Source organism: Limanda limanda, chromosome 7 (genome assembly GCF_963576545.1).
Source record: "Limanda limanda chromosome 7, fLimLim1.1, whole genome shotgun sequence".
NCBI lineage: Eukaryota > Metazoa > Chordata > Actinopteri > Pleuronectiformes > Pleuronectidae > Limanda > Limanda limanda.
Window position 1 is genome coordinate 25,346,927 of NC_083642.1, and position 13,053 is coordinate 25,359,979.

Consider the following 13,053-nt stretch of genomic DNA (forward strand, 5'->3'; position numbering starts at 1 on the left):
CTTTGCATGCAGCAGACAGGAGGAAACAGCTTGCTGGCCTTTATCCCAAAATAATGAAATCCATCCTGGAGTGCGGAGCATATTTTTTCAAATATGATCATAGGATAATGGATATCTTAATGGCTGTTATTGTAAAGTAAGGAGCCCCTCAAACCCACCAGGTTTTTTAATTTATTTATCAGAACTCAGCTAATCAGGCTTTATTTTCACCTTGAAATGTCAAAGACATTCTTCATCAGCCGGATAAATTTGCTGTACATAATATACATTAAAGTCAGTGACTGGAAAAAACGATCAAGTGCGGGCTAACCTTGGAATTAATGCAAATTAGTCACACACACAAACACACCCACACCCACACACACCCACACACACCCACACCCACACCCATACCCACACCCACACCCACACCCACACACACACACACACACACACACACACACACACACACACCAACCCCCAGTCCTCTTGTCAAAGCTACGTCCTAAAACATGCACTGCTAAACGACTTTTCCGTGACTCGCTCACTAACTTCTGGCAATCATCTCTGCTTCAGTTGTTTCATGTTTCATGTTTCAGCTTCATGTTTCTCCAGATGAAGACTCCGGTCATGTAAGATAGTAGTCAGGGTGCCAACTGTTTATTACAGTCCTGCGAGAGCCACAGACACAGCTTTTTTTCAAATAACTTTAGTCATTGATGGCTAGATAAATAAAATATTCATCTTATTGAAGTAGTTTTCCTGCTTGAGCAGCTAATTTTCTCTCCACGCACCATCCTGCTTTTGAATCGCTTCTCTATTTTGCTCTTTCCCTCCCTGAGACACCTCATCCAGGCCTGAAAGTCCCAGCCCAGGCAGGATGGATCTCCACAGTGTCCGCTCTAAACACGCCACTTAATCCTCTGATGGGAATATTGTCTCAGCTCCACACTCCTATCTGTCCAGGTTACCGTCAGTGGCTGGTGTGTGTGTGTGTGTGTGTGTGTGTGTGTGTGTGTGTGTGTGTGTGTGTGTGTGTCTCTGTGCGGTGTGTGTGTGTCACTGTATCTGTCCCACACAAACCACCTTGATCGCTGCTGAAGACATTTTATTCTCTGCACTTCCTCTGTCCTGCAGAGTCTATAGGTGTCATTTATCAAAGCTTGAATAAAACCAAATCAGGGTATAGGAACAAGAAGGCTGTTGTTTACAGACGTTTTCTGGACTTTCTTCAGAGTTTTCCTCTCACACATGAAGAACACAGGCAGGACGTAATCCCTTATCACCAAAAGCTCTCGACATCTAAGTTGGTGTCTTCTACGTGTATTGCACCACTTTTTCATACTGAGATATTTTTTGCGTCTGTCACATGTTAGAAACGTCATCAACACACTCACTGGCGGCGGAGCAGGATCTGCTGCTGTGTTCTTACATCGCATCATTCTCTGGAGCTTTAACTCAGGGACGAGAGACTCTCCTGATAAAGTCCAGATGCTCTCAGTCAGACATTTGCAATCTCACTCATCCGGAGATTCTCTTTAGTTCAGTGCATGTCTGAAAGCAGCTTATGAAACATAACCAATGAACAGTGATACATTTCAGCTCTCACCTGTTCTACATTAATCTGTTCATTTACACACAAACACGCCACAGAACTCTGTCTATCGTCAGCACATCCCTTTGAAACAGCCTCGATGTAGCAGCAGCCGAGAAAAACAAAATCTGAAAAACATCACAGAGTGACTACAAAGAGACACAAAGCGTCCCAGCATGCATTTGGTCAAGTTATGTTTGTGGACAATTCTTATTCTCTTTCACATTGTGTTCTGCAACATTTTCCTCCATTCCCACAAATTAATTTGTTGTCACACAAGTGCTCATTAGGCACAGTTCCAGTTCCATCGTGTGAGATGCAGTAAGAACACTTGCTTCAGTTCTTGCAGCCGTGGACAAATTGTGGTTTTGCTGAAATGTTGCAGAGCCTGCTGCCAGCCACCAAACTGCAGTATAACATCAGACGGCCTCTGCATTAAAGTTCAACTGCTGAGAACCAAAGCCCAACACAATCTCTGATGATGCTCAGCTCAAACCAAACAGTGTCGACAAATGACTTGTCCAAAAACACACAAACAGAACAGGGGGGGGGTTTGTGATTGTCAAATAAAGGATCGCCCAAATCCAAACACATAAGGGGCTCAGCACAACTTCAATGCAATTCATATAGCTTTTACACTTAGAATTAGCAGGTATACCAAGGCATTTAAAAATGTATTGTCAGATTGATTGACTCCTTCCCCACTGCCAGTGGAGGAGTTGTTTCCCCTGAAGCATCATGTTTGATGTCGTGCTCTCTCACTTCGCTGTTTCACCAAATTAGCGTGTTCACCCAGGTGTCACATTACCGTCCCTGCCAATCAGAGTCAGAGCCAATAAAAATCGGTGTCTACCGCAGAGTCATTTGTCAATTGACTCCATTCCCACTGCAGACAACCACCAGATGTTAGCGGATGTAACTGGGTTTTTTGAACAGAGGAAAACGCAATCTACGGCAAACTCAGCAGGACAACTAGTCTCGATTTCTAGATCACAAACAACACAAGCAACACACAACAGGAGATTTCAGGACGAGAGCCACTTCCACTAAACCACCGTGAAACCACCAGAGAATGATGCTATGAAAGATGCAGAAGTGAGAGAGGGGGCATTAGATGAGACAGCTGAAGACACACTCATCTCTGTGTGAAGACATGAAACAGGGCAAAACAGGCAGAGCAGACCTGACATGTCATGATCTGCCCTGGGAAACGGCTTCATCAAAAATACATTTGTATAGTTTGTCACGTGGTTCAGACCTGCGTGTTCTCCTGTGAGCGCCGACCCGTGAATTGAATCTCAGAATAAATTCAAAAGATAAATCTCTCTCTTTGTATTTTTCTCTGCAGGTATCCCTGACTCCAGAGCTGCAGGATCCAGATCTGACTACTAATCAACTATTATCATTATTATTATTATCTATATTAGTGTGTCATTAACAAGAGCATTACATAATATCATGATTTTATTATAACAAGTCTGACTGAGCTATGATATTCTCTCCTCTCTTCTCCATTTCTCTCCGCTCTCCCTGAGCAGTCAAGGCAGATGGCCGCCAACTCTGAGTCTGGTTCTACAGATTTCCTCCTGAAAGTTGTTTCTCTCCCCAGTTGCCAAGTGTTTGCTCATTATGGGAACTGTTGAGTTTTCCTGTAATGTTGTCAGTAGATAAAGTGACTCGAGATAATGTGTGTTGTGATTTGGTGCTATACGAATAACATTTAATTGAGTTGAAATTAAATTAAATTCTGTTTGAAATTGAAAAAAACGCACACTGACAAGAAGAGACAGATTTTTCCTTATCTAAACAGAACTGAGCCTGATTTGTACTATTAATTATTAAGGTATTCAATTTGCAAGGTTTATATAATGATAAGTAAATAAATAAAATAAGCAAAAATGTTCCATTTATATCTAAACAAGACACTGTGTCCAACACAACATCAGTAGCCAATTCCATACTTGAATAATTTCCTACTCATTCCATTTTTCATTGTCCCTCTGATGGTGGCAGAGCCCGCTCCATCAGAGCAGGCCGCTGCCAGCCTGGTGAGAGCCGATTGAAGATGGCATTCTGCTGGCACAACAAGAGCTGCCGCGGCTCCACTGCTGCTCCGCTGGATCCGGACAGACAGGTCCAGACGCTGCACATCAGGCTGTATTCCTCATTGTGCTAATGAACTCACACCAAGTTAGGGACTAACATCGCAGGTCGGATGAGAAAAGGCAGCAGCAACAGGGAGGAGAGGAGAGGGGGGGTGCTGGGAGGTGTGGAACAAGTGGGAACAAACAATCTGGTCAGATAGAAGGAGCCAGAGCTTACAGCTGTACTGTGCTGCTGCTCTTCTTCTTCTTCAGCCGCAGACTAAAAACACATCTCTTCTGACTTCACCTTAGATTAATAAATTGTTTTTTAATTTCTAAATAAAAATAGTTAAATAAATTGTTTAATAATTTAGTGGCACTTAAATTTAGTACTTTGTAGTTTGCCATTTTTTCTATCAAATTGTACTTTCTTGATTCTTGTTGTTCTGGGTTGGTGGCCTCATGGTTGATGCACTTATTGTAAGTAACTTTGGATAAAAACGTCAGCGAAATATAATGCAATGTAATGCTCCTGAAAGGAAGGGGGGCTGGTGGTGGTGTGTGTGAGTTTGTGAGTTTGTGTGTGTGTGTGTGTGTGTGTGTGTGTGTGTGTGTGTGTGTGTGTGTGTGTGTGTGTGTGTGTGTGTGTGTGTGTGTGTGTGTTAGTGGATCATGTCCAGGAGGAAACACACTGAAGAAACACACAGAGAAAGAAACTTGTGGTTTCTCTGAAGGCTGAATGAAGACAGACCCTTCTAGTGACTGACACACACATCCAGATGTTGGGCCATGCAGCAGATGGCACTAGTTTGTCTAGAAAGACACATCTCACTCAACGGCTGGATGGGTCGGCCCAGCAACCCCCTCAGCCAAATCATTGAATCTGCACTAGAGGGGAAAAAAACACCTTCAACTTAAGAAACATCTTTGTATGTCCCTGCTCCAGATACTATTCACCATCCAGAGACAAAGGCAGTTCGTGACAACTACATGACACTTCACACTGACCTGTGCAGGGGGGGGTATTCTGGACATGGCGTCTCGGATTCATGACGATAACTGCTCCAGCCTCGTTCACCATTGTATCGCTGCAGCCACATCATTAACCGTGGACTTATTCGGACTTAAAAACACACAGTGGGTATCCACGACCCTTCAAACCCATTTGATGCCGGCGGGTCCTCAATAACCAAACAACAACAACAACAACAACAACCTGAGCATCCCTTCCAACACGTGTGTGCGCACCAGATGTGGAGTCCATCCAGTTGTGCCCGGGCAGGCGCAGCTGCTTGGGCTCCACAGGCAGCTGTGTGGCTCAGGTGAGCACATGGAGTCAGGGCACACAGGTGGAAAGTTCAGGAGTCGGTAGTCCTCACCTTTCTGTCCGGAGGGAGGACGCGCTCTCACCGTGCGTCGGAGCAGCTGCTGCGCGTAAAATGTTTGGAACCAGCTTGTCACCCGCGGATGGAGAGAGCGGGAATATGGCTCCCTCTGTTTAAATGATCACTGACACAGTCCAAAGACACACACACACAATGTGACCATCGTCCCGCATCCACTGACTCCACTCACCCCCCCTGGTGCCTCCTCTTCCCGTCCTCTCTCCTCCCTCCGCTCGCTCACTCAGTGCGCATCGAGCGTCCCCGGTGCCAGGCTGCGAGCTGTCCCTCCACCAGCCTCCAGTGACAGCAGCAGACTCATTCCATCAGCACACAGGACTGCTGCCTCTCTCACTGTCTGTGCTGCTGTCTCTGACGCTTCCGCCACTCAGCAGCAGGATCAGGTAACTCCACACTCACCTGGAGGTGGAGGAGGCTGCCACTAAAAGCTGCACTGCTGCCCTCATGTGGGCTGAGAGAGCAACGACAACCCACAAAACACATGGAACCGTCCAAGTTTAACGCAAGGCCCCAAAGGAGTCTCCAGGGGGGTTGATTTCACAATAAGTTCATTCATAAGTACGGTGGAGTACATTGCAGATTCAAACATTTTGAGAACAATGTTGAGAATAAAGTCATCATTTTATGAGAAAAAAACACAACATTACAAGAAAATAAGTCATAATATTACCAGAATAAAGTCAACATTATAAATCGTAATTTTAGGCTACATGTTATTTCAGAAGAGCAGTTTGGGAAATTTTACTTTAGTATAGTTTTTACAAATAATGAAATACTGAATCTTTTGGTACATTAACACTTCATTATCTCAAGTATTTAACCAATACGTATTTGAAAAGATTGTGCAAGAAAATAGGTTTATATTGGACAAATAACCACAAGGTCCAAGGGGGAAATTGTCTCTTATGTGGAGGAGGAAATGGCAGGATATTTTATCTGCCTCAAATTTTACGATTTTATTTTCTTAATATAATTACTTTTATTCATGTATATTGTCACAACTTCATTCTCTTTATATTATGACTTATTGACATATTTTTTTCTTCTTCAATGTGGCCCTAATACTTCCCTGATAATAATCCCACACCATTCCTGTAACAAAAACCTCAAGACCTGTCAAATAGGGATCTTTGATCTATATGGGTCAGGTCCGCGGTCCCAAGCAAAAGTTTAAGAATCACTTGTTTAAAGGGTGTTACTGTCTCACGCAGCTTTAGAAGCCATAACGTTGTAAAACCAGCTTTAAATTGTTCTTGTCATTTTCACAGTGTCAGTACGAGGAAAGACAGAAAGGCAAAATAAACCCTCAAAACATCAGTATGAAGCGTCCTCATTATTTCACCGGATATGTGTACTTACAAATTGTACCACAGCCAAATGTACAATGCATTTACACAGAAATGTATTCAATTCTTTTGAAAAATGTTTTTTTACATTTTTTTCAAACGAGTAACAAAGAAGAGACTGGAGCTCTCCACGTACAGCAAAAACAGTTTTCATTTATTGTTATCACTTTGGGATGTTGTGGGTGGGATGTGGGGATAGGTTTGTTGATTAGTAGTTGTCCAGTTTTTACATAATTTCTCACTCTTTTGGAGAAGTAACTGTATGGGGATTTTATTCCAAGGAATAAAAAGTATCTAAACAGTGTAGAAAAAGAAAACAATAGCCAATATTCAGGCTTTTCCCCGAGCACAACCAGTTAACAGTACCATGTTACCATTACATGTCCTGTATTCAAAACTTCAGTCAGCCCAAATAAACCTAGTATAGTCTAGTTATTTATCCAGTTGTCTTGGCCGACACTGTTGTACCATCTGCTTTGAGAGAAAATTCTGCAAATGGTCAATTGCCAGGAGGGAGACCATCATCCATCAGTCAGCCTGTGACACACTCCACACATGACTTGACACAAATGAACGTGTCTGACCTCTACCATAATGAAGAGGTCAATAACACAAAGAGAACATACTGCTTGTTACGACCTCACCTCAGACCTGGCTTTGTCGTTTTTTTTTTTTATCCCATATCAGCAAATTTTAATCTCCCTTCTGTTTATCTTGTATCATCTGGTCTCCTGCCTCCGCTCTGTGTTCCCTCTGAGAGAAAGAAGTGCAGGTATCTGCAGCGCTGCTGATAAATGCTGATGTTTAGATAAAGAGATTTGCTTTGATACACCAGGACGAGAGGCATTCACACACATTCATTTCAGCCTTTGCCCTGAACACATCTTCTGTCATTAATCCCCGGTGGACCTGACATGGTCTCTCTCTCACATTCAAAGAACTACATATAAATCAGTATCCTATAGATGATCTATAAGTGAGCTGTAGCTGCAAATCTGTAATAAAGCCATGTGTTGAGTCTCTATATTCTCCATTTATCGAAAGGTTGGTAGTAGTTCTGGAAGTCCGGTGTCAGGAGGAGGCAGCAAGATGTGCTAAGGCAAAACAGGGGCAGTTGATAAAATTGGAGAGGATAGAAAAAAGGAATGTAAAATAAGTCTCTCCCAAGCTAGGTATACGTGGAGACACAACTAGTTACTTCCAACAATAGAAACAAAGAGAACTCCTACCAATGCCTAGCCATCCAAATCATCATGCACAGTTCTATGGACAACATTTGTCCATCAGGGGGAAGAGGGACAGAGAGGTTCTCCTCCACTGACCAGGGGCGGTCAGATGGAGCAAGCCCAAGACCTGGAGATGTTGGTGGATGTGGGCCAGCGGCTTACAGTCCCATCACATATTATAACTGCCACCCTAAGACCTGAGCTGATACTCTGGTGCAACACCCTGCGAGTCGTCCACTTTGTAGAATTGACATCACCCTGGGAGGATAATGTTGATGAAGCGAATGTGAGGGAAAGGCTGTGGTATGCATACATGGCATTTGAGGCAGAGCAACGTGGTTGTATAGCAATAGTTTGCCCTGTGGAGTTTGGCAGCAGGTGCTTCCTTGCAACATAACATTAACCATAAGGTTTCTCACGGATCTGGGGATCTATGGACAAGCCCTGCACCAGACCATAACAAAAACATCACACACTGCAGAACGCTGCAACCGATGGCTCAGGATCAGGAGGAAAGATCCCAAGATGCTAGAGACCGGCACACAGGTCTGATCAACCTGCCAAGGGCCAGCCTTAGGAGAGGATGACTTGTGATTAAAAGACTGAAACACCTGATGACACTAAGGTCAGAACTGGAGATATGTCTCTAAAATCCACTGGTGGTCACTAACATCCCATAACATCAACTGACGGTAGGCCTCTTAATTGGTGCGTCAGACCTTCAAACATACAAGCAGCTGCGGCGCCACCCCCTCCAACATCCTGAGACAAAAACAGCCTGTTAAAAATGTTAAACATTAATTCATAAGCAAATATTTTACTCGTGCAATGCTCCTGGTTGACGGTTAGCGCCTGTGAGCATTAAATATAAGTTATTTTCTAATTGTATTTTGTCCATTTCTGTCTAAATACACAATACTTCCAGGTGTTGGGCGCCGGCCAAATACAACAAACTGTCTCTTGCACTCTTTGCACCCTGATCACTTTTTAAAACTTTATTACGTTTGCACTTTACTTTATAGAAACTTAACTTATGCTGCTGTATGTGCTGTACGTGAATCTGTTATGTTTATTTATTTGTATGTTTATTTAGTATTAGGAAATGGAGACCTCAATTGGAACTTCAGTGATTTCTTTACAAAACCCCATCAAAAAAAAAAAAAAATAGATTAAGTACAGAAGATTTCTCTCTAATGCACCATTGTCATTTTAAGTTCTTCCTCAGTTGTCAGTATGCAAAACATCAAACAGTTTCAATCAACACAAAACTTCATAGGTTTATTTAACAGTACATGTTACAAGTATTTGACATGAGAAAAATAAATGTTTCTAGTTTTCATGTGATGTGCATTGAGGCGAAGCAGCACCACACTTGTTGATCATGAGGTTTGAGTGTGTAATGACAGTGTTTTTAGAACCACAAAATAATATCTAGTACACAGTAGAGATCTCTACATCACCAGCTCATATGTCCTTATTTACTATTAGTTCCACTGCTTTCTACAAGCAGACAGACGATTCAATCCTTTAGCCTTGTATGACAGTAGGGTTAACTATGGTGTCAAATCTTCATTCTCATTGCTGAACTGCTGTCAGTGCTTCATACTTTGCATGTCACTATTTCAGAGGCCTGTTAAGTCATCAACTCATTCTTGAGACCCAAGTTCACAACTGTTCAAAATAAAAACTCAGCTCAATATAAAGCATTGCAGCAACAAAAAGAGCATTTTGTTTTTACATCGAAGACAAATTGACAAACAGGAAGTGATTCTATGACTGTTGATGGATATCATCACCTGTGTTCTGTGTCTCAGTCTGGTGTGGTGAAATAATCAAATTATCATGAATGCAAAATATATAAAGAAAATGATCTGGTGATGGTTTTGACACATGGTTTGACCCATTTGCTGAGCACTGCTGTATCTGAGGACGTAGAAGAAGACATGTACAACTCGGTCCTCAGAGGGAAGGCTCACTGCCCACTGACTGCTACATAGAGCTGCTCACACAAATACTAGAAACATACACATATCCCCGAAAAGCATTGTATCATCACTAAATACAATGATTAAATTATCAATAGTTTATGTCTCTCACTTGAGAAACAAAGCAAGTAAAAACCTCCCTGAAAGCTTGAAAATAAATACATCCCAAAATATATATGTATATATATAAATTCACGCAAAAATGACCATTCACCTCCAAACACAATCAAGTGTTTCATATATTGCAAATAACAGTAAATTAATAAAAACTGTAGTAAAAAACACATTATGTGTCAGACCTTCAACAAGACATTACTTCCTCTGATCAGACTGCTCAGAAGAAATACATCAGAGATATGGAGTCCTCTAAAGTAAACTGACTACATGTACAACCCCAACAAGTTGGGACGGTATGAAAAATAAAAAATAAAGACAGCAGTGATTTCTAAATTTAATTTGACTTGTACTTCATTCAGACAGCATGAACATAAGACATGTTATGTTTTGTCTGGTCAACCTCATTTATTTGTAAATATACATCTATTCCTGTCATTTAGGCCTGCAACACGTTCCAAACAAAGTGGGGACAGGGTAATTTAGGGCTAGTAAAGAGGTAGAATTATAAAAAAATGAAGTGATTTGAAAACGGTGATGTCAACAGGTGCTTATAATTATGATTTGGTGCAAAAACAGCATCCAGGAAGGGACCAGCTCTACTGTGCATAACATTATTTAAAGATTCAAGGAATTTGGAGGAATTTCAGTGCATAAAGAGCAAGTTGAAGCCTAAGCTGAGTAACCGTGCTCTCCGATCCCTCAGACGACACTGCATCAAGAAGTGTCATTCATCTATAAGCAATATGACCACATGGGCTCCGGATTACTTTGTCAAACCTTTGTCATGCACTACAATTCACAGTTATATCCACAAATGCCAGATAAAACTTTACTGTGCCAAAAGAAAATTTTATGTTAACCGTGTCCAGAAGCACCGTCTACTTCTCTGGGCTCGTTACCAGCAACAAGTCCAAAAGACAGGGTCTGTCATGGTATGGGGTTGTGTCAGTGCCCTTGTTAAAGGTAAGTTACACTTCTGGGGGGGGGGCATTAATGCCTAAAAGTACATAGAGATTTTGGGGCAACATCTGCTGCCTTCAAAACGACATCTTTTCCAGAGACTTCCATGCATATTGCAACAAGACAATGCAAAACCACAGTCAGCACACATTAAAAATGCATGGCTGCGGAAGTTGATGGGGTGCTGGATGCAGTCCAGACCCGGCCACAACAGGGAATATGTGTCGCATTTTAAAACGCTAAATTCGACAACGGAAGCCCTGTACCTTAAGACTTGTTTGTTTGGACAAAACGACCCCTGGAACGCTTTATCACTTGGTGTCTTGAGTCCCTAAACGTCTTTTCAGTGTTGTGAAAAGGAATGGCAACATTACAAAGTGGTAAATGCCTTACCGTCCAAACTTTTTTTTGAAATATGTTGCAAGAATCTAAATTAAAATAAGTGTTTATTTTGAAAATACAAAAAAATGCATCAGGTCAAAAATCAAATAATGTGCTTCTGTTTTGTTTTTACAGGACAAAGATCATTTCTATATCACTGTTCTCAGTTCGTATTGAATATGTCACATAGCGTCCCAACTTTTTCTCATTTGGGGTTGTACAAATGGCGTGTACTCTTATAAATGTAACATGGTGGTTTTTGCTCACACCAGACGGCATCTAGCTCAGAGTTTCATTATGAAGCATCACCCTGAGCTGCACAGTCACACCCGGTAATCAGATGCTTTCTTTAGTCGTCTGGAAATATTCAAGTATCACCTCTCAGTTCCGAGCAGATGTAAACAATGCAGACACTGACGGACATCAAATAAAATCAGAGTCAGACTCTGAGTATAATAAATACTCTACATACATCTAATGCAACACCTCTGAGTATAATTGTCTCCAGGGAAGCGGTCCAGCTGAGAGCCGTTGGTGCATATTAAACTGCCCTGGCCACTTCAGTGCTCCATGAAGTCTGCAGCTCTATTTGCTGCAGTCAGCTCAGGACCGTGGACAAAGTCAAACCAAAGTGCTCTTTTTATGAGCCGACATTGCTGCGGTCCTGGAGTTAGGAAGTGGGTGCTATTTAATCCCCACTTATCTTGCATTTTTTACAAGCTCTGATCTTAAGATAATAACAGTAATCCCTCCTTCGATTCAAGTAAACTTCCCCCAGATATAATCTTCCTACATTTGTGTTTCAGTCTTCAAACTGTGCGTTTAAATAATCCTGCCTAGAGTCGACTGTGTCTCCATCCTCAGTCTGTGCTAGGAGGGTGTAGTGTCTTGGTTCATTGTACCCGATGCTGGAGTCTGTCACAGAGACAAAGGGTGTCCTAGCCTGCCCCCTGCTGGAGATTCCTCTCATAGTTTTCCAGGCAGATGTTGACACGCTCAGTGAAATAGTTGCGGTCAGAGATGGCCCGGAGGAGGTCGTTCTGGACCAAGGTGATGTCGTACAGCTCAGAGGTGCAGGCTAGACGAGTGTCCTTGCCACCTGGGTCCATAAAAATCTGAGAAACACACACACAAACAGAGAGAGAGAGAGAAGAGGAAGAAAGTTGTGTTTGTTAACTTTCAGGGGTTCTGAACGAGCTGCATTGTCTTGTCTGGGTAAATCTCGTGTCGGGAGTAGCTCACAGAAGGAACATGGTATGTATAAAGTCCAGACTCCAGAGAATCAACAACTCACTGACAGAGACAAACATACACACAAGAGTTAAGGTGTAAACAACACCACATCATACATTACACTGAATGAATGTTGTGAGACAATGGTTTGTTGTGACATGTTCATCATCCTGGGACACCGACAGGAGGCTGTTGTTCAGGCTGGTTCACTGTGACACTGTCATGACTCAGTAGAGCACATGCAACAGCTGTTTGCACGATCAGCTTTGTTCTTAACTTGTGAGAACAATGAAAACTTGTTGTGTGCAATTTTCTTGCATTTTGAAAAGTCAGGTGAAATAAGTCAACCATTATCTAGACAAAACTGTGAAATTTCGTGGACTGTACCAGTCGCCCCATAAGACACACACAGTTATTAAACTCTTTTCATAAAAAATAATCAAGGGCCCAGGTTGAATAATTCCAGAATTACCCTTTTACAGATATGCTGTCTCAAAAATCTGCTAAAATGAAAACTGTACAATGTGGATGGAGCCCTGGTGGTTTCTCACAGCTCCCACCCCATCACAAAGGGTGACTGAGCTTTTGCTTTTACCTATCAATCAAATATTATCAGTGTAGCCCATTTTCACAAATCACAGTTCGTCTCTTAGGGCTTGACATGGTGCAACATCCTCTTTCCTTAACCCTCAGCAAAAGTGAGGAAAAACTAGCAAAACATACTTGAGAAATGTAGAAACCTCAG